Source organism: Schistocerca piceifrons, chromosome 6, assembly GCF_021461385.2.
Source record: "Schistocerca piceifrons isolate TAMUIC-IGC-003096 chromosome 6, iqSchPice1.1, whole genome shotgun sequence".
In the NCBI taxonomy this organism is placed as follows: Eukaryota; Metazoa; Arthropoda; class Insecta; order Orthoptera; family Acrididae; genus Schistocerca; species Schistocerca piceifrons.
The window spans coordinates 525885602-525906310 of NC_060143.1; positions in this window are offsets into that span (position 1 = coordinate 525885602).

Below are 20709 nucleotides of genomic sequence, written 5' to 3' on the forward strand. Positions count from 1 at the left end.
TGTGTCACTTCATTACTAAACTTACGTTTCTTGTTGCATCACGACAATCGAGACGGGTAGTCTGTCAGGTGCATGTGACGCTCGGGGTGACCCCAATATTGTACCTTTTTATAAACAAACGTACTTGTCTAGTTCACGATTTTTATTTTACGGTTTGATATTACCTATATAATTGAAGCTTCGCAGCAACCCTGCATAAATTATTTGTCGTACCCATAATTAACAATCAATTTAGAATCACCAACTAAATAATATTTGCTTAGGAGTAGCAGTGTCGTGACAGCTAAGTTCAGGGGGTTAACTAGATCACTGGATCCAGAGTGGCAGGGTTTAAGGCAAACAAATGTCCTATGTCATGGGCTTAAGAGTAGGACTGCTTCTAGAACTTCCTTAACAACCTTTTGCTTCTACTTATAAAAACAGTCGTAAGTTGCACAGTGGTCTTTATTTATCTTTAATTAATAAAGAACATTGTGCAACCTACGACTGTTTCTTAAATATATTAATAGAATCTTGTGGTACCACCTTGGCAAGATGGAATGGAATGATTTTTATATCCATTTTCTCTTCTAACCTCTGTTCTCTCCTTTGTTTCTATCCTACGCTTATCTTCTCATCACCCTATCCTTTCCCAATCTTTACACCCTATTTTTCAGTTTTTAAACTTTTATTTTCTACTATTAGTCTTCTACACCTTAATTTCTCCCAATCCTTTACTTTCCTTCCATTTTGACTTTTTTCGTTACTGGTAACTCTGTATCTCCCTATATCTCATTTATGCACTTCTGTTCCAAACTTTTCTATTTTGTTACATTACATTCTATGACTTTATTTTTTATTTATTTTTTATATCGTTTTAACTGAAACTGATATTAATAACTGTAATAAATGATAAGTCCATTTACATTTATTTCTATTATTTTCTGCTAAATAAGCAATTCTCTAGCAGGGCAAGAGTCATTCTGTGAATCCATTAATGATCAGCTGATACAGATAATTGTGAATGATTTTCGAATATCTGCTTTCGACATGTAGTACACATGGAAGAGGGAAATAAGAACTGAATCGTGTTTCTCATCATCTGACAAATCTTCTGTTTGTGTAGTTTCGGAAATTACTTATATAGGCTACCTAATAGTTTTAAATGGGGTTTTGTACTGCCTTAAACTCACCGAGAAGCTCGGTCCAAAGATTTCTTGAATGGCACCGGTTGGTAGTTAATGGTTATGAACACAACATCGTTGGTACAGTATATGGAAACCAGTTCATAAATTTTGCTCTTTGATGGAACCTTGTATATGATTGGAGTTAACTCCCTCAGCATCAGTTAAGACCTGAAGATGGCATATAAAACCCCGAAACTAGTAGTATATCATAAATAATAACGAAAGGACGGCTGCAGGTGTTCCATTTTATTACACAATAAATGATATTGTCTGCCATACCTTCATTATGAGTCTCATTTAACGACACATGCACCAACATCATCACTACCACACCCTCCTGAAAAAATATCGATTACAAGAACAAAGATGGAAGACCTCACGAAAATTGAAGCCTACATTCCTCAAGAGCAGAAGGATTTATGCACAGTAATTATTTACTAGCCAACTGAACATGATAATGACACAGAGTAAAAACAATGAAAACATTTATGATAGCTGATAACAGTATTGGTGTTATTATTTAGTAATTATTGTGATATCAAAAATAAAATGTAGTTCTTAACTATGTTTTGTATGCCTCTGTAAGTTCATCAAAGGAAATTTAACAAGGACATGAAGTGATGAAGGAAGAAAAAGTCTTGGGTCAAATGGCTCTGAGCACTATGGGACTTAATATCTGAGATCATGAGTCCCCTAGAACTTGGAACTACTAAAACCTAACTACCCTAAAAACATCACACACATTCATGCCCGAGGCAGGATTCGAACCTGCGACCGTAGCAGTCGCGCGGTTCCAGACTGAAGCGCCTAGAACCTCTCGGCCACACCGGCCGGCGCAGCAGTCTTGGTTGCAGGATTTTAATTATTATTTATTTACCAATGACACGTTTCTCCTGGTTGAGGCATTTCCAAAGCGGCTGATTTTAGATGGTATTAGACAAAAAGCTGAACAAATTTCTTCAAAAATCATAGCAATTTTCATTTAATTCTGTCCCTAATTGTTTAATTTAGGTTAAAAGTTTTTTATTTAAAAATGTGTTAGTCAATAAAGTTCATAGTTCCTTAAATCATAGCATCATTACTTAAGGTGAATATATGTTGTATATTACCACATATTTCTAGCAACCAATTACACAAAATCATATATATATATATATATATATATATATATATATATGTATGTATGTATGTATGTATATGCATATATTCACTTCTTGGTTTACTGAATGAAAGCATGCTCTGCTACAGCTGATTTCTCTATCTTTCCTACTCGGCCAAGAGTTTTGTGCTCTTTTAGCTGTATATTACTTTAGTCTAATGAGGTTTTGAGTGTTCCCTGAAAAACTGATTCAGTGTGACAAATGTCCCACTAAAAAAATCGCTTCACTTGGTCCAACGTTTACTTTGTTGGTTAGGTACCTTCTGATCTTATTTTATTTGTCTTAACGGGTCATAGTAGAAATTTGTCACTCAAGAAAATTAGAGAACAATTTTTATTTGTTGCTTGTCACTTTTGATGTGACAAAATATTTGTAGCACATCACTGTCAGTTATTATCTTCTATTAAGAAATGAGTTTGCAATTAAATAACGCCTGAATTTACTTTGTTGGTTAGGTACCTTCTGATCTTATTTTATTTTTCGTAATGTGTCATAGTAGAATTTTGTCACTCAAGAAAACTAGAAAACATTTTTTATTTGTTGCTTGTCACTTTTGAAGTGACAAAATATTTGTAGCACATCACTATCAGTTATTATCTTTTAATAAGAAATGAGTTTACAATTAAATAACGCCTGAATTTTGATAATTTCATGAGAATTCTAGGTTTACTTTGCCAATCAGTTTTCTGTAAATTACAAGCCAAACATTTGAGCTTAGAGACCCGGAATATGAAATTGTGACTTAAATACACAGTGTAGATTTTGGCCTCAACATCTGAACAGTCTACAAAATGCATCGCTCGCGGGCTTATAGTTGGGCTACATGTATCATGCTAAAGCGGATAGACGATAGTTTTGCAGAAATCGCGTTTTCTACTTCGTTTAGCGGTATGTGAACAGTGCCTTTACATACTGAAAGGGATATCTGCAATGATGACTGATGCAGGTGATACGAAAGTCAGTAAATGGTATGAGAGATAGCTCCTATGACTTATTAATGCTAAACGAGGTAAGTGCAGAATGTCGTGGCTGTACTGCACATAGAAATTATACACTTCCGCTTCCTCCTGCTGGTTTGTATCCTGTCTAATGCGTGTCCTCATTGGAGGTACAATAACATGAATCTGATAACTCAAACAGAGGTCAGTTATTGAAACAAGAGCAAACATGAGGAAGCATTTTGCTTCTGATGATGTAATGAACAACATAGCAACAGCTCGCAACTTGAAACAATTTAAAGTTGTTCAGATGACAGATTGTTATTTTGTAGACTTTCAGCAAGCAGCCTATACAATCTTTAACAGAACTAAGGCTATTATGTCTTACCGCATGGATTAGAATCTCCATATTTGAGATAATTTAGATTAAAAAAGACGTTTGGTGAAAGCTTTGAATGAGAAATGATAGAAGTGTTGAAAAAAGGGTGGTGAATTGAATGTTTCACAACGATGATTAAGATCACTGGTGTAAAAGAGTTGTTTTCAGTGATAAAAACAGAATTGAGAGTATGATGGAATACCAACCTGAGGTGCTCAACTAGTTTATAGTGAATTGTACCAAGACTGAACAGTAAAAATATACTAGAGGTAGAAATAATACAGAATCTAGCCATTTTAGCACTTCATTGCAAGTTTATTTTGAAGAGTCAGTGTTTACGTTTTACTTTTGGATCATGCCAAGTGATAACTAGCTTTTCTGAAGTCAATGAGAAAGCGTTAATGCGGATGTTGTGCATATTTACATTCGCTTTACTTATACAAAGTTTGATGTGAAAAACTTGTGAAATAAATTTTGATATTTAGCCACTTTAGTGTGACAGCCCGTTAGGTGTGACGTAAGATCCAGTCGGGGATAACCTTAACTGGCCAAGTAAACAGTTAGGTATATTCTAAAAGGTAGATACTTCTATTACCGAAATTTAAGTAATACAAAGGGTGGTCCACTTCCTGAGTATTCGTCTCGTCGGAAGTCCTCTCAAAAAGAAGTTGGATCCCGGCAGAGGTTCGAGTCCACCCTCGGGCATGGGTGTGTGTGTTTGCCCTTAGGATCATTCAGGTTAAGTAGTGTGTAAGCGTCGGGACCGGTGACCTTAGCAGTTGAGTCCCATAAGATTTCAGACACATTTGAACATTTTTTGTAAAAGAAGTTGTTAGAATTTGTGCCTACTGCCTGATGGCCACAGCGTTCCTTTGTCAGTAAGTTACTGACTTGCCGTATCCGCCCGAGCCCAGTACCTAAGTGCCGTGGGCGCTGTTCTCAGTGGCTCATAAACGGAGGCTGCACATTAATGATTCCACAATATCACTTGCACGGCCAGCGGGACGGGGCCGACGCGCCGTGCCAGGTTATCGGCGGAATTTGCCGACGTAAATTCCGATAACACCAAACCACTGGAAGCTACAGCGTTTTCGTAAATTAACGTCCGATAAATTTTACGATAATTGTCGGTTAGCCAATAACCGCTCGGTTGCGGCAGCGTCAGACTTGGGCCCTGGCTGGAGGCGCGGCCAGACAGATTAACCTGCCAACGGGCGCGGCTAGGCTGCCGGCGGCGGCGTTGAACCGCGGAGCACGGCTAGTCACTACTAGGCCGTACGTGAAGGGCGGAACATTAACGCAGGAGCAAGTGTCTGGCAGCGACTCAGGCGCGTGTTACTGCGATGCGTCTCTTTTGTTAGAACAGCGAACGAGCTGGGTAGTTTTGAGGGACTGTTTCCCGTTCTATTCATGCACTTATCACTGAAGCTCACCCTCCCCCCTCCTCACACTCCCTCCTCAAGATCACACCAAAACAGGTCGCCAAACAGGAGGGCTTGAAAAGCATAAACACCCTCTGCTGCTTCGGATAATTTTCAGATTTCGCCGAATGGTTTTGAGTGGTCGCAAGTGATTGCGCCCACAATACTACTTCTTCTTTTCAACTAGCACACTTACAGATTGTTCTGTCTTTACAAAAGCCACCTCTTACTTGGTATTCCCACAGCTTTCTTTCCTATAGGTCCATAGTCTATTATATGTTTGACAATTCATTCTGTGCATTCCTTTCAATAAGCTTCTTCCATTTTGTTATCTCGCTTGCTGTTCTTCCACTCATCCAGAATTTCCTCGTATTTAATTGGTTTCTTGTTTCGAATTCTTTATTTGAACTTTCAGAGTACACCGCTTATACTTTGCTTAAAAACTTCATTTCGACTGACTGTATCCTTCTTTGGTCTTTCTTAGTTTTCTCCCAGGTCTCACTTCTGTATGTGAGCATTGGTGTTGCCATTATTTTGTAGAGTTTTCTTCACATGGTTCAAATGGCTCTGAGCACTATGGGACTTAACTTCTGAGGTCATCAGTCCCCTAGAACTTAGAACTACTTAAACCTAACTAACCTAAGGACGTCACACACATCCATGCCCGAGGCAGGATTCGAACCTACGACGTAGCGGTCGCGCGGTTCTAGACTAGCGCCTAGAACCGCTCGGCCACCCAGGCCGGCTGTAGAGTTTTGTCTTCGTATATTTATTGGTTGTATGGCTAATATATTACACATTCAGCCACATATCATTTGAAACTTATTAGAAATGTCGTTATGATATTCATAACTTACATCACATCGTAACAGCTGAAAGTGAGACACCTGTTCGAATGATTTTCCATTAAGCATCAATTTAGAATATACTGGGAACTTTCATTTTAAAATCCATAACTTTTATTTTCTAATACTGGGAAGTTATAGAGGTTTACTATTGAACGATATGGAGCAAACTGTAAATAATCTTCTATCTTTTGTAAAATTATTTAATCCTCTGCAAATAACACTGTATTTAAATCTGTATACCTGGGAACTAATTTTTCTGGGTTAAATTCTTGTTTCCATTGTCTAACAATATCGTCAATATACACTCCTGGAAATGGAAAAAAGAACACATTGACACCGGTGTGTAAGACCCACCATACTTGCTCCGGACACTGCGAGAGGGCTGTACAAGCAATGATCACACGCACGGCACAGCGGACACACCAGGAACCGCGGTGTTGGCCGTCGAATGGCGCTAGCTGCGCAGCATTTGTGCACCGCCGCCGTCAGTGTCAGCCAGTTTGCCGTGGCATGCGGAGCTCCATCGCAGTCTTTAACACTGGTAGCATGCCGCAACAGCGTGGACGTGAACCGTATGTGCAGTTGACGGACTTTGAACGAGGGCGTATAGTGGGCATGCGGGAGGCCGGGTGGACGTACCGCCGAATTGCTCAACACGTGGGGCGTGAGGTCTCCACTGTACATCGATGTTGTCGCCAGTGGTCGGCGGAAGGTGCACGTGCCCGTCGACCTGGGACCGGACCGCAGCGATGCACGGATGCACGCCAAGACCGTAGGATCATACGCAGTGCCGTAGGGGACCGCACCGCCACTTCCCAGCAAATTAGGGACACTGTTGCTCCTGGGGTATCGGCGAGGACCATTCGCAACCGTCTCCATGAAGCTGGGCTACGGTCCCGTACACCGTTAGGCCGTCTTCCGCTCACGCCCCAACATCGTGCAGCCCGCCTCCATTGGTGTCGCGACAGGCGTGAATGGAGGGACGAATGGAGACGTGTCGTCTTCAGCGATGAGAGTCGCTTCTGCCTTGGTGCCAATGATGGTCGTATGCGTGTTTGGCGCCGTGCAGGTGAGCGCCACAATCAGGACTGCATACGACCGAGGCACACAGGGCCAACACCCGGCATCATGGTGTGGGGAGCGATCTCCTACACTGGCCGTACACCACTGGTGATCGTCGAGGGGACACTGAATAGTGCACGGTACATCCAAACCGTCATCGAACCCATCGTTCTACCATTCCTAGACCGGCAAGGGAACTTGCTGTTCCAACAGGACAATGCACGTCCGCATGTATCCCGTGCCACCCAACGTGCTCTAGAAGGTGTAAGTCAACTACCCTGGCCAGCAAGATCTCCGGATCTGTCCCCCATTGAGCATGTTTGGGACTGGATGAAGCATCGTCTCACGCGGTCTGCACGTCCAGCACGAACGCTGGTCCAACTGAGGCGCCAGGTGGAAATGGCATGGCAAGCCGTTCCACAGGACTATATCCAGCATCTCTACGATCGTCTCCATTGGAGAATAGCAGCCTGCATTGCTGCGAAAGGTGGATATACACTGTACTAGTGCCGACATTGTGCATGCTCTGTTGCCTGTGTCTATGTGCCTGTGGTTCTGTCAGTGTGATCATGTGATGTATCTGACCCCAGGAATGTGTCAATAAAGTTTCCCCTTCCTGGGACAATGAATTCACGGTGTTCTTATTTCAATTTCCAGGAGTGTATATATTAAATAAGCTGTTCCTTCAAAAAGTGGGAGTCACCTGTAATTTTCAATCTGTTATTAATTAGCTGCTGGTAAACCTTTCAGGATGAGAAGTCGTGGTCCGAGAAACTCCTGACGTTTTGTCTAGGACTGCACTGTACATCCTCAGAGTCGCTCCTCCACTGAGTATTGCCGACTGACGGGTCGGACGTCCCAGAGCGACATAAATATTGTAGGAAAGGGGGCGTTGTCAAAGTAATACATCATGAGCAATGATAATCCTTATCAGAGATAAATCTTAACTATCGATTGTCGTCTTGTCATAGATAAAACTGTGTAGCGATTCTGCAGAGCCTCCTCTTTCCTATTAAAATTATCCTGAGGCTTATAAATTTCAATGGCTTCTCTACATAGTCGTCAGTAGTGATTTGGCTTTGTAGATAAAATTTCTGTTTCAGAAAACTTCGCTTCACGGTTTATTGACTGAAAAGCATGCTCTGCTACAGCTGATTCCTCTATCTTTCCTAGTCGGCAAAGACTTTTGTGCTCATTTAGCCGTATATTCTCTTATGATTTTCCATTTCCATGGTAAACTGGATATTTTGATTGATTTTATTTACATGATCAAAGAATTCTTCCAAATCCTTTCTACCATGAGTCTAAACCACAAATGTGTCATCTACAAACCGGTACCAGTGAGATGGTTTCTAGTTTGCGGAAATATACGGCTAAAAGAGCACAAAACTCTTGGTCGAGTGGGAAAGATAGAGAAATCAGCTGCAGCAGAGCATGCTTTCATTCAGGAAACCACGAAGTGAAGTTTTCTGAAACAAAAATTTTATCTACATCGTCAAATCATTATTCACGACAATGTGGAGAAGCCATTGAGATTTATAAGCATCGGGATAATTTTAATAGGAAAGAGAAGGCAACGAAATTTAGCGACATATGGACAGTAGCTCTGCAGAATCCCTGGACAGTTTTATCTTTGACAAGACGACAATCGATGGTTAAGTTTTATCTCTGACAGGATTATCTCTGCTCATCTTGTGTTGTGGCCAAGCGGTTCTAGACGCTACAGTCTGTAACAGCGCGACCACTACGGTCGCAGGTTCGAATCCCGCCTCGGTCATGGATGTGTGTGATGTCCTTTGGTTAGTTAGGTTTAAGTAGTTATAAGTTCTAGGGGACTGATGACCTCAGAAGTTAAGTCCCATAGTACTCAAAGCCATTTGAGCCATTTTTCATCTTGGGTTACTTTGACCACGCCCCCTTTTCTACAGTACTTATATCGCACTCGAACGTCCGATCGGTCAGTCGGCAAGACTCAGTGGAGGAGCGCCTCTGAGGATTTCCTGGACGAAACGTCAATAACGGAAGAGTTTCTTGGACTACGACCTCACATTCCGAAAGGTTTACCAGCAGCTATGTCATCCGGCATTCACAGCCGTTCTTCTGCTATTAATTATTCGTGCGTATAATTTATAGTCAGAGTTCAGCAGACTAACTCCTCTGTAGTTATGAAAGCATTTTTAACCCTTTCTATAAGGTCATATGACTCCCGCCACTCTAGAAGAATCAGGTATCATCGTCATTTTCCAACATTTATTAAATAAATGCGGTAGCTTCAGTTCTAATGTTAAACCTCGACAATTTGTATCACCTTGTCTTGCTGCTTTTCTATAGTTCACCTAATTCAATAGGTCTTGTATCTCATCCAGTGTAATGTTGTCTCCTTGGTATATTTCACCATCTTGTTCTTTGCCCTGGTCAATTGTTTTCTAACCATAATCCCCAAAAGTGAATAATCCAAGATTCCTTGTATACTGCACACAAACTTGCTGAGTCTTTCTTCTGTTTAAGTTGTTTCAGGAGTTTATAAGCCACCTCTTCTCTACCATGTAGATAACATAGAATGGCTGATATCAGCCAATTCCAAGAATACTCGAACAAAAATAGAGCTGGCGACACACTCCTAAGGAGACAGATCACTTCCAGTCGGAGTGCAGCCCTACGATATCCATAGAGAAGGAGTGAAACTAGTGTCAGGATTGGTCTGCAACGTAGTTCTGTTGGACACTATAAATGACGTTCACTGCGGATAAACGCAAATACCTGATCTTCATTTTATCGAATTATCGTATTTTTCAAGATATAAGTAGTTGAGTGTAGAGCTGGTTTGTATAAAACACTGATCTGTACTTATCTTGTTGTTTGATGGCTACAGTGTCCAACGGCTGTAAGTCGTGTATCAAAAGTTTTTTAATTGTTGATCCTGGCTGTCATTTTTAAACGACAAACGCTAATTTCCTTTCGCTGTTGCTGATTTATTTTTGCGTTTTTTTTAATCCAAAAATAACACTTGTCAATGCTTTTCATCACATAGTTCTCGAAATCGGATTCATAACTTTAACACATGACGTTATTTCAGAAAGCAGACGCGAAACTAAACTCAGTGGAACCAAAACCGTAACTTAAACGATACTGGCCCAGAAACAAAACGCAGGTTGGCCCACATAAAATCGACTTACAACGAAAGATATTTATCCGTCAAAAATGATTTTCAGAGGAATTACATTGATCGATTTTGTGTGATTAATTTTGATCATCAGTAAAGTAGAATGTCATCTGCTATTGTAAAATATGACTTGCACTGACATTAATAATTACTTTATACGATTTCGTTTTAGATGAACGTAACAATAAAGTGGACGACTAGTTTTCAGAATACAAATATCTTCGTATAAAAGGCTTCCCGAATAGTTTCCTAACCATCCAGTATGATAAAGAAAGATGAATAATAAATCAATAAAATAAAACGCAGAACTCTAGTAAAATCCGAGAATTATGCAAATATCGACAAAAAAATGGTATCAAGCAATTCATTAATATTGAAACAGGCAACGGTAGAGTCAGTTTGCAAGAGATGAAACTATCCTTGTGTTGTTACAACACTGTACAGCAAACCGTCCATTTGATCACGAAATACGTGTAGATGAACTCCCTAAGAGAGTGGGTGGTTTCATTGACGCCCGTTATGCCGTCTCCTGAGGCCTTTTCGAGTCGATCCCGAGGTGCGTTGTGTCTAAAATGTTTTTCTCGCGCGACTCACAATAAAACTGATTTCAACGTTGAGTGTCGCGGTTCTCATTTTTGTGGAGGTTTCAAGACAAGGAGTGACATGTTACAAAGGGGGAGGGGGCATTACGACCTTGCCGTAATGTGAAACATTCGGTAGAACTATGGTGAAAATTGGTGGCAAAGTGACTTCACTAACTCACCTTAAATCTCAGTAGAGCTGAGCTACGGACTTTCGCATCTGTGTACACCTTGCTGTTCGAATCGTCGCCGAGCATCAGGTTGACGTTGAAGGACTCCACGCTTTTGGATCATTATAAAGGAAAATTGTAGGCACCTTTGAGACAAATTTCAAACTTATCCGTCGCAGATGGAGAAAAACAAAAAGATTCTTTTGTGCAATGTACTTCTCCAGACCTATCTATCTAGATCGTCCCATAAAAAACGAGCTCCGTTCAAAAAATTCCGTAACATTCGCAATTTCACGCCAATGGTGTGTTGGAGCAAAATGGGGTTGGCATCCGTGCACACGCCTATGTTTATTGTGTAATTGCCGGATGTTTCATTTTGTATGACAGTTATTGTTCAGTGCTGTATTGAGTAGAACGTTGTGTGGCAGACTGAGAATTTCGAGATGGAACAGTTGAAGGAGCAATTCGTCTGCGTTAAATTTTGCGTGAAACTCGAGATTTCCTTTACAGAGACAGACCAAATGATGCAGGAACCCTACGGTGATGAGTGCTTAAGCCGTGCTTGGTGTTACGAATGGTTCATACAGTTTCAAAATGGCCGGATGAGAGTTAGAGATGACCCTCGTAATGGCATCTTTCGAAGTCTACCGACGACGTTCACGTCAGAAACGTCTACATCTACATCTAAATCCATACTCTGCAAGCCACCTGACGGAATGTGTCGGAGGGTACCTTGAGTACCTCTATCGGTTCTCCCTTCTATTCCAGTCTCGCATTGTTCGTGGAAAGAAAGACTGTCGGTATGCCTCTGTGTGGGCTCTAATCTCCCTGATTTTATCCTCATGGTCTCTTCGCGAGATATACGTAGGAGGGAGCAATATACTGCTCGACTCCTCGGTGAAGGTATGTTCTCGAAACTTCAACAAAAGCCCGTACCGAGCTACAGAGCGTCTCTCTTGCAAAGTTTATCCATCATCTCCGTAACGCTTTCGCGATTACTAAATGATCCTGTAACGAAGCGCGCTGCTCTCCGTTGGATCTTCTCTATCTCTTCTATGAAACCTATCTGGTACAGATCCCACACCGGTGAGCAGTATTCAAGCAGTGGGCGAACGAGTGTACTGTAACCTACTTCCTTTGTTTTCGGACTGCATTTCCTTAGGATTCTTCCAATGAATCTCAGTCTGGCATCTGCTTTAGCGACGATTAATTTTATATGGTCATTCCATTTTAAATCACTCCTAATGCCTACTCCCAGATAATTACGGAATTAACTGCTTCCAGTTGTTGACCTGCTATATTGTAGCTAAATGATAAGGGATCTTTCTTTCTACGTATTCGCAGCACATTACACTTGTCTACATTGAGATTCAGTTGCCACTCCCTGCACCATTCGTCAGTTCGTTGCAGATCCTCCTGAAGAAACTGACAGTGCCAATCGAAGACTGACGGTGCGAGAGACTGTAGAAGAATGTAACATTTCAATTGGATCATGTCATGAAATACTGAGACAGCCTCTTGGAATGCCTCTTGTTGCCGCCAAATTTGTCCCATGGCTCATGAGTCGAGACCAGAAAGATCTTCGCCTCGCAATCTGTGAAGAGCTTTCGGATCACGCAAATAAGAACGACATGTTCCTTAAGAGAAACGTAACTGGTGAAGAGACGTGGGTCCACTATAATGACGTTGAGACCAACGTTCAGTCTTCGCAATTGGCCGGGAAAGGTTATCGAAGACCAAACAAGCTCGTCTGACCAGGTCAAATGTCAAAGCCGCGCTGATAGTTTTCTTTGACTGAAGGATTAGTACATCACGAATTCGTGCTACAGGGGCAATCGATAGTACTATTGGGCCTTGTTGCGACGTCTGAGAGAAAATGTGAGAATGAAATGGCCTGAAATGTGGCGAGGCAATTCATGGCCCTTGCATCACGATAATGCACTCGCACATTCATCCCTGTTGGTGCGTGACTACTGCACAAGAAACGAGACCATTGTTCTGCCTCGTCCTCCGTACTTTCCAGACCTGGCCCCTGCGGATATTTTTTTAATTTCAAAGTTCAAAACCCCATTGAAAGGATGAAGATTTGCAGCGACAGACGAGATAATTGAAATTCCCCAGACGGTGGTTCGTGCAATCTAGCAAGAGGCATACCCAGATTGCTTCCCGAAGTTGGAAGTGATGTATCAGTTGTGGAGGAGAATATATCGTAGGACACCTTGCACAATAAGCAAAAGGTCAGCGTAGAAAAATTTTGTGGAAAAGTTTCGGAATTTTCTGAACAGACCTGGTATTCTATATGGGATTATGGGGTTATGGTCAGAATCCTGAGGTGGTGTTTTCTTGTTCTTTTTACAAAGCGTCAATCCGTTTTTCGAGAACGTAAATCGTTCATCAGAAGTCACATTAAAAGGAAACCAAAAAGTCTCTAACATTTAAGATTTTATTCCCTGATAACCTGCACAAATCAGCCTCCGTAGCCGAGATGCCAAACGGACTACTACGCGGTGGTAACAGGTTTGAATTCCGGTTGGTTAACTTTAACCGCTAGTATTTGGTCGGCTATGGAAGGATACTTGGTGGTACGTAGCTGCTGATTGCAGACTTCGTGCAGTTGTCCTTAATTATAACTCCGAACCCTTTTAGGAGGAGGAGGAGGAGGAGGAGGAGGAGATGAGTGTTTAACGTCCCATCGACAACGAGGCTATTAGAGACGGAGCACAAGCTCGGGTTAGGGAAGGATGAGGAAGGAAATCGCCCGTGCCCTTTCAAAGGAACCATCCCGGCATTTGCCTGAAGTGATATAGGGAAATCACGGAAAACCTAAATCAGGATGGCCGGACGCGGGATTGAACCGTCGTCCTTCCGAATGCGAGTCCAGTGTGCTAACCACTGCGTCACCTCGCTCGGTCGAACCCTTTTACGGCGTCTTATTGATGGAGAGCATATGGTATCGTTGATGGAGTGCTGTAGGTGAGATGGGGACGTTAAGCTCGGAAGGTGCCTAGCTGCTACACGAAAGGTGTACACTATGTTCTGATCCCGCATTTCGGTGTCCTCATTCAGTTCATCTATAATAACAGAAGCACAACACTATATTGTTCAATTCAAAGTCGCAGTTGCATTTGAAGAAATTTAATAACACGGCTGAAGGTGAGACCATCTGCCCTCATATGGTGTTTGTCTCCAATCAATGGAATCTGCATTCCATATTCGTATCTCTGGAAGTCTGAGAGGGAGCGCAAGCTCGGATTAGGATGGCAGGGGAAGGAAATTAGCCGTGCCCTTTCAAAGGAACCATCCCGTCATTTACCTGGGGAGATATAGGGAAATCAAGGGAAGCCTAAATCTGGGTAGCGGGACGGAGATTTCAACAGTCGTTCTCGTACCAATTGAGTGTTCGTATATTTTCAATATACGCAGCAAACATACTGGCGACGAGAAGATCTCATAAAAATGGAATTTTTCTGTCCCATGACTTGCAAGCGGCGTTCCACACTGACTTTGTGTAGTCGAATTTCGTATCTTAGAATTTCATGTCTTTAACTCTTACTTAGAATCGGTGTTCATTGTAAGCCTTCGTGATTTTGATTATGAACAGAAACTCTAGCACTGAGTGATTTTGGTAGTTCTTGTTTTTTTTTTCATTTGTGGGTCAACTGGACCTCTTGGTCCTCCAAAACATCTAGTATTATTAAGATTGTCTAGTTAATGTGTTTTTATACCGTTCCAGGTGTAGCATCTTTGACTAGTATTCAAAACGTCCTCGGTACAGAATTAGAAACCAGCCTCCCCTCAGTTTGGAGTAATAAACACCAGCAATGGCGGCCGATGACTACCGGCATAAGAAGAAACCCTCATTCTGCAAACGGCCTTGTCAAAGACGACGAAGGAGCGGACAGAGTTTGCCCTTCGGGTGGGAAACTGCCTCTAAAGGCGGAGGAATTAGCAGTGATCAACGACGATCAACGAGATGAGGATGCAGAAGGCAATGGAACCACAGGACATGTATATCCACAGGACATGTGGACTGTAACAGAGAAAGTGTCATTATGATCTCTCCTTGGCAAAAGATTCCGAAATAGCCTCCATTCACATCTTCGGGAGGCGACTGCCAAGGCAACGGTGACCGTGACAAAAGGATTAAATTATCAACGAAAGGATGACGTTCTACGAGGCAGGCTGTGGAGTGTCAGAAATTTCAACTTGGCATGGAAGCTAGAAAGTCTGAAAAGGAATCTCCTCAGGCTCATTCTAGATGTAGTGGCAGTCAGTGAAGTGAAATGGAAAGAAGACAAAGATATCCAGTCAGACGAGCAGCAGCAGAAAATGGTATAACGGGGGTAGGATTTGTTATGAGTAGAAAGGTAGAGCAGAGAACTGCTCAGTGATGAGGTTGTTCTCATCAGAATCGATGGCAAATCAACGCCGACAACAATAGTTCAGATATACATGCCGATGTCGCAAGCAAGTTAAATATATGAGGGTATTGAAGGGGTGATTCAGTACGTAAAGGCAGATGAAAATCTTCCATGTCGCAAGCAATTAAGTGTATGAGGGTTTCGAAGGGGTAATTCAGTACACAAAGGGAGATAAAAATCTAGTATTCAGGGGGGTCTGTAATGCGGACTTATGGGTAGGAGTAGAACAAAGGGTTGGGGCAAATAATGGGCTTGGTAGTAGGAAAGAGAGAAAGAATAGTGCTGCAATGAATATCAGTTACTAATAGCAAATATTCTGTTCAAGAATAGCAAGAGGAGGATGTACACTTGGAAAAGGCGCGAGATACGAGAAGATTCCATTTAGATTACATTATGGTCAGGCAGAGAGTCCGTGTTCAGATAATGGATTGCAAGGCTTATCTACGGGCATTTATAGATTCAGATCTCAATTTAATAGCAATGGAGAGGAGGCTGAGGTTTAAGAGACTTTTTAGGAAGAATCAGTGCGCAATGAAGTGAGCTATGCAAGTACTAACAAGGGAACCTCCCCATCGCACCCCCCTCAGATTTAGTTATAAGTTGGCACCGTGGACAGGCCTTGAAAAACTGAACACAGAACAATCGAGAAAACAGGAAGAAGTTGCGTGGAACTATGAAAGAACAAAATATACAAATTGAGTAGTTCATATAAAAGACAGGTAACATCAAGGAGGGGGCGAGCTCAGTAGCGCCGTGGTCCCGTGGTTAACGAGAGCAGCTGCGGAACGAGAGGTCCTTGGTTCAAGTCTTCCCTCGAATGAAAAGTTTAATTTTTTATTTTCAGTTTATGTGACAAACACTTATGTTTTCATCACTTTTTTGGGAGTGATTACCACATCCACAAGAAAACCTAAATCGGACAAGGTAGAAGAATCTTTTTACCCATTCGCCAAGTGTACGAGTTAGGTGGGTCGACAACATATTCGTGTCATGTGACGCACATGCCGTCACCAGTGTCGTATAGAATATATCAGACGTGGTTTCCTGTGGAGGAATCGGTTGACCTATGACCTTGCGATCAAATGTTTTCGGTTCCCATTGGAGAGGCACGTCCTTTCGTCTACTAATCGCACGGTTTTGCGGTGCGGTCGCAAAACACAGACACTAAACTTGTTACAGTGAACAGAGACGTCAATGAACGAACGGACGGATCATAACTTTACGAAAATAAAGAAAGTAAATTTTTCACCCGAGGGAAGATTTGAACCAAGGAACTCTGGTTCCGCAACTGCTTACGCTAACCACGGAACCACGGCGCTCCTGTTAATACCCCATCTTTGATGTTGCGTATCTTTCCTATGGACTACTCAGTTTGTATATTTTGCTTATTTTTTCATAGATCCAGACAACTTCTTCCTGTTTTCTCGATTGATCTGTGTTCAGCTTTTCAAGGCCTATCCACTGTGCCAACTTATAACTAAATCTGAGGGGGGTGCGATGGGGAGGTTCCCTTGTAAGGAATGAACTGACCCGCTTGAAGTTCTCTGAGATTATAGATACTGCGATAATGAACAGCTCAGTAGGCATTTCAGTTGAAGAGGAATGGACGTCTCTAGAAAGGATGATCACGGAAGTTGGAAAGGAAACCGAAGGTACAAGCAAACCATGGATAAAAGCAGAAATACTTCAGAGATCGGGGAATGAAGCAAGTACAAAAATGTTCAGGGAAATTCAGGAATACAGAAGCAGAAGTGCCATAGGAACAAAACAAAGTGGAAGTGCAGCGAATCTAAGACAAAATCTGTGCATAAAATTCTGAAGAAATCGAAAAGAAATTATTGTCGGAATGAAAAACTCGGCGTATAGAAAAGTGTAAACAGCCTTCGGTGGAATTAAAAGAAACAGCGGTCTGGACAGAGAAAGAGCGTATTGAAGGCCTTTATGACCGGAAAGACTTGTCTGATTAAGTGATAGAAGAAGAAACAAGAATAAAGAGGGAAGAGGTAGGGAATCCATATTAGAATAAGAATCTAAAATATCTTGGAAGTCTAAGAATCAAATGAGGCAGAAGTGATAGGTAATATTCGATCGGAATTTCTAAAATCGTTGGGGCAGCTGGCAACAAAACTACTATTTACGGTGGTGCGTAGAATGTATGAAAGTGGCGATACACCATCAGACTTTCGGAAAAACGTCATTCACAAAATTCCGAAGATCGAAAGAGCCATTGTGTGTGATAATTACAGCGTAATCAGCTTAACAGCTCATGCATCCAAGTTGCTGACGAGAACCGAAAAGAAAATTGTGGATGTCTTAGATGACGAGCGCTTTGAATTTATGAAAGGTAAAGCCACAGGGAGTCAGTTCTGGCGTTGCAGTTAACAATGGAAGCAATATTGAGGAAAAATCAAGGTACATTAATTGAATTTGTCAACATCGAAAAGGGGTTTAACAGTGTCAATTAGGTCAAGGTTTTGAGGAAAATGAGGATAAACTATGGGGAGAGACTGGGAAATGTACGTCGAAGAAGCAATGATGGATATAAGAGAAAGTTCAATATTGGAATTAAAAATCCGTGATAAGATTCGCTGACGACATTGCTATCTTCAGCGAAAGCGAAGATGAATTACATACTCTGCTGAATAGAGTGAACTGCCTAATTAATACAGAATACCGACTGAGGGTACGTAGAAGAGAGACGCAAGTAATGAGAAGTAGCAGAAATAAGAACAGCGAGAAACTTAACATCGGGATTCATGAGCACGAAGTAGATGAAGTTAAGGAATTCTACTACCCACTCAGTAAAATAATCCATAACAGTCGGAGCAAGGAGGACATCGAAAGCAGACGAACACTGGCAACAGGGCGTGTTGGCCAAGAGAAGTCTAATAATATCAAACATAGGCCTTAATTCGAGGAAGAAAGTTCTGGAAATGGACGTTTGGAGCACAGCATTGTGTGGTAGTGAAACATGGATTGTGAGAATACTGGAACAGAGAACAATCGAAGCATTTGAGACGCGGTGCTACAGAAAAATGTTGAACATTCGGTGGATTGCTAAAATTGGGGATGAGGTGATTTACCGTAGAATCGACGAGGAAAGGATTATGTGGAAACCACTGACTAGGGGAAGGGACCGGATGATACAGCATCCATTAAGGTTTCGTGGAATAGCTCCCTTGGTACTACGGGGAGTTGTAGATCGTGAAAACTGTATAGGAAGACAAGAGACTGGAATACATCTCGCAAATAACAGAGAAGATAGATTACAACTGCCTTTGTAAGATGAAAATGTAGGTACAGGAGAGGAACTCGTCGCGTGCGGAATCAAACCAATCAGAAGACAACTGACGAAAAAAAAAAAAAACTTTGGTCTCCAAAGAGTTTCGTGTAAGATTACTTTGTTTAGAGAATATGAATTAATTATTAATGTCACGCGAGATGGGTGTCAAGTACATCTTTTATCCTTGGCTATCCGCCGCCACTTAACCGAAACATTTAGACCATGTTGAAGCATTTTAAATACAGGGTGTCCAGAAAAGGACTCCCTGATTTCAAAATTAAATATCTCGAAAACAAAGATCGATAGACGAATGCAGTAAACGGTATGTTTATTGTGAAAGCTGTAAGAAGTTTATACAGCAGTTTGAAATAATAGTTACAAAAGCTGCCAACAGATGTCGCTGTACGCTGTAAAGCTCATATCAGCATGCACAAGTGAAATAATCGTATGAAAACAATCTTTGCAAACAATCACATCACAATGTTTTCAAAATGTTCACCATTGGCACAACAGAGGTGGCGCAAACTAAGAATGAAATTCGCCATCAAATTTCGTAGTGTCTCAACCGAAATGGATTCACATGCCACAGAGATCGCCGATTCAAGCTCGTCCAGCGTGGCGGGATGCTTCGGGTAGACCATGTCTTTCACTGTGCCCCACAAAAAAAAAGTCACAGGGAGTCAAATCCGGCGAATATGGAGGCCAATCCCTGCCTGCACCAGTAAATTTGGGATATTCCAAAGCAGTGACTCGATTCCCGAAGTATTCCTCAAGAAAGCGAAACACTTGGTAGGTCCGATGTGGTCGGGTTCTATCTTGCATAAACCATTCAGTACCTGGTCGATCCTCTAACGCTTGCTGTGTGGCGACAAAGTGTTCCAAAATTGCTATGTAACGTGCACCAGTGACCGTTTCTCGAATGAGAAAAGGGCCAATAATGCCTCTGCTGCATACTGCAGCCCACACAGTAACTTTAGGAGAATACAGGGGTTTCGCTTCACACCAATATGGCTTTTCGGAACCCCAAAATCGCCATTTCTGCTTATTCATGTATCCATTCAGGTGGAAGTGTGCTTCATCTGTAAACCAGATGCAGCAAACATCAAATCCCCTCACTATCAATCATTGTGAGCATCTGATTAGCAAAGGCAACCCTTTGTTGCACAGCTCGTACGGGTATGGCCTGGTGCGTTTGAATTTTGAGTGGAAACATGTGTAGGCTCTTTCTCAGTTTTTTATGCGTGCTGGAACGCTTCAAACCAGTCTCAGATGCAATTCTACGGACGGATGACATTGGATTTCGCTGAATAATTCCAGAAACTGTGGCGATATTTTCAGGCGTAACTGCGGTTTGCTTGCGGCCAACATGCCCCACTAGATCATCAGTTACGCTGCCTGTTCGTTGAAATTTTTCGAAGAGCGTACGAATGGTTTTCGCATACGTAACACCTCGGTGTTAGACAACCCGTTCCGCGCTTACGCTCCCTATTTACACAGATCTGAGTAAACAAGATTTACTGGAGCGTTGGGCGGTTTTACGCAATATGTGAACGAAAGTTTCATCATTTGGAAAATGCTCCAGAAATACCATCCAGCTGTATCGAAATTGTCAGTATTACTTCAGATTTTGCCTTATGTATATTCAATGTATACCATACTGTGTTAACGCACGTGGCAAATGCCCTTCAGAACAAAATCGGCGATGTAATGCGCCGATTCTGTGAAGACTGAGACGCAAGCGGCGATGCGCTCAGCGACGAAAAGGGCTTTGAGGACGGAAATGAGGGCTTATCAGGTCAACGTAGCAGGAAGAGGCCATCCAATAGCCGGTGCGATTGTTATTATGGACCAGGGATCGATGATATCCCGTAAGTTTCAAGCTTTGTCCCTTTCTTTACATGAAAAATACTTGTCAAACTTCAAACGCGTTTTTCTCAAAGTCATGTTGTTCGACATGATTGTCATCTCCCAAGCTACAATTTTCATCCGATTTTATTTTTCATCTTCCTTGAAGCAAATTAAATTCTCTTCAGTTCATCGGAGCCGATTATTAGACGTTGATACTTAGTATTTTTTGAGGCAAAAAGGAGGGGTCCTAAAGTGGCCATTTTTTCAAC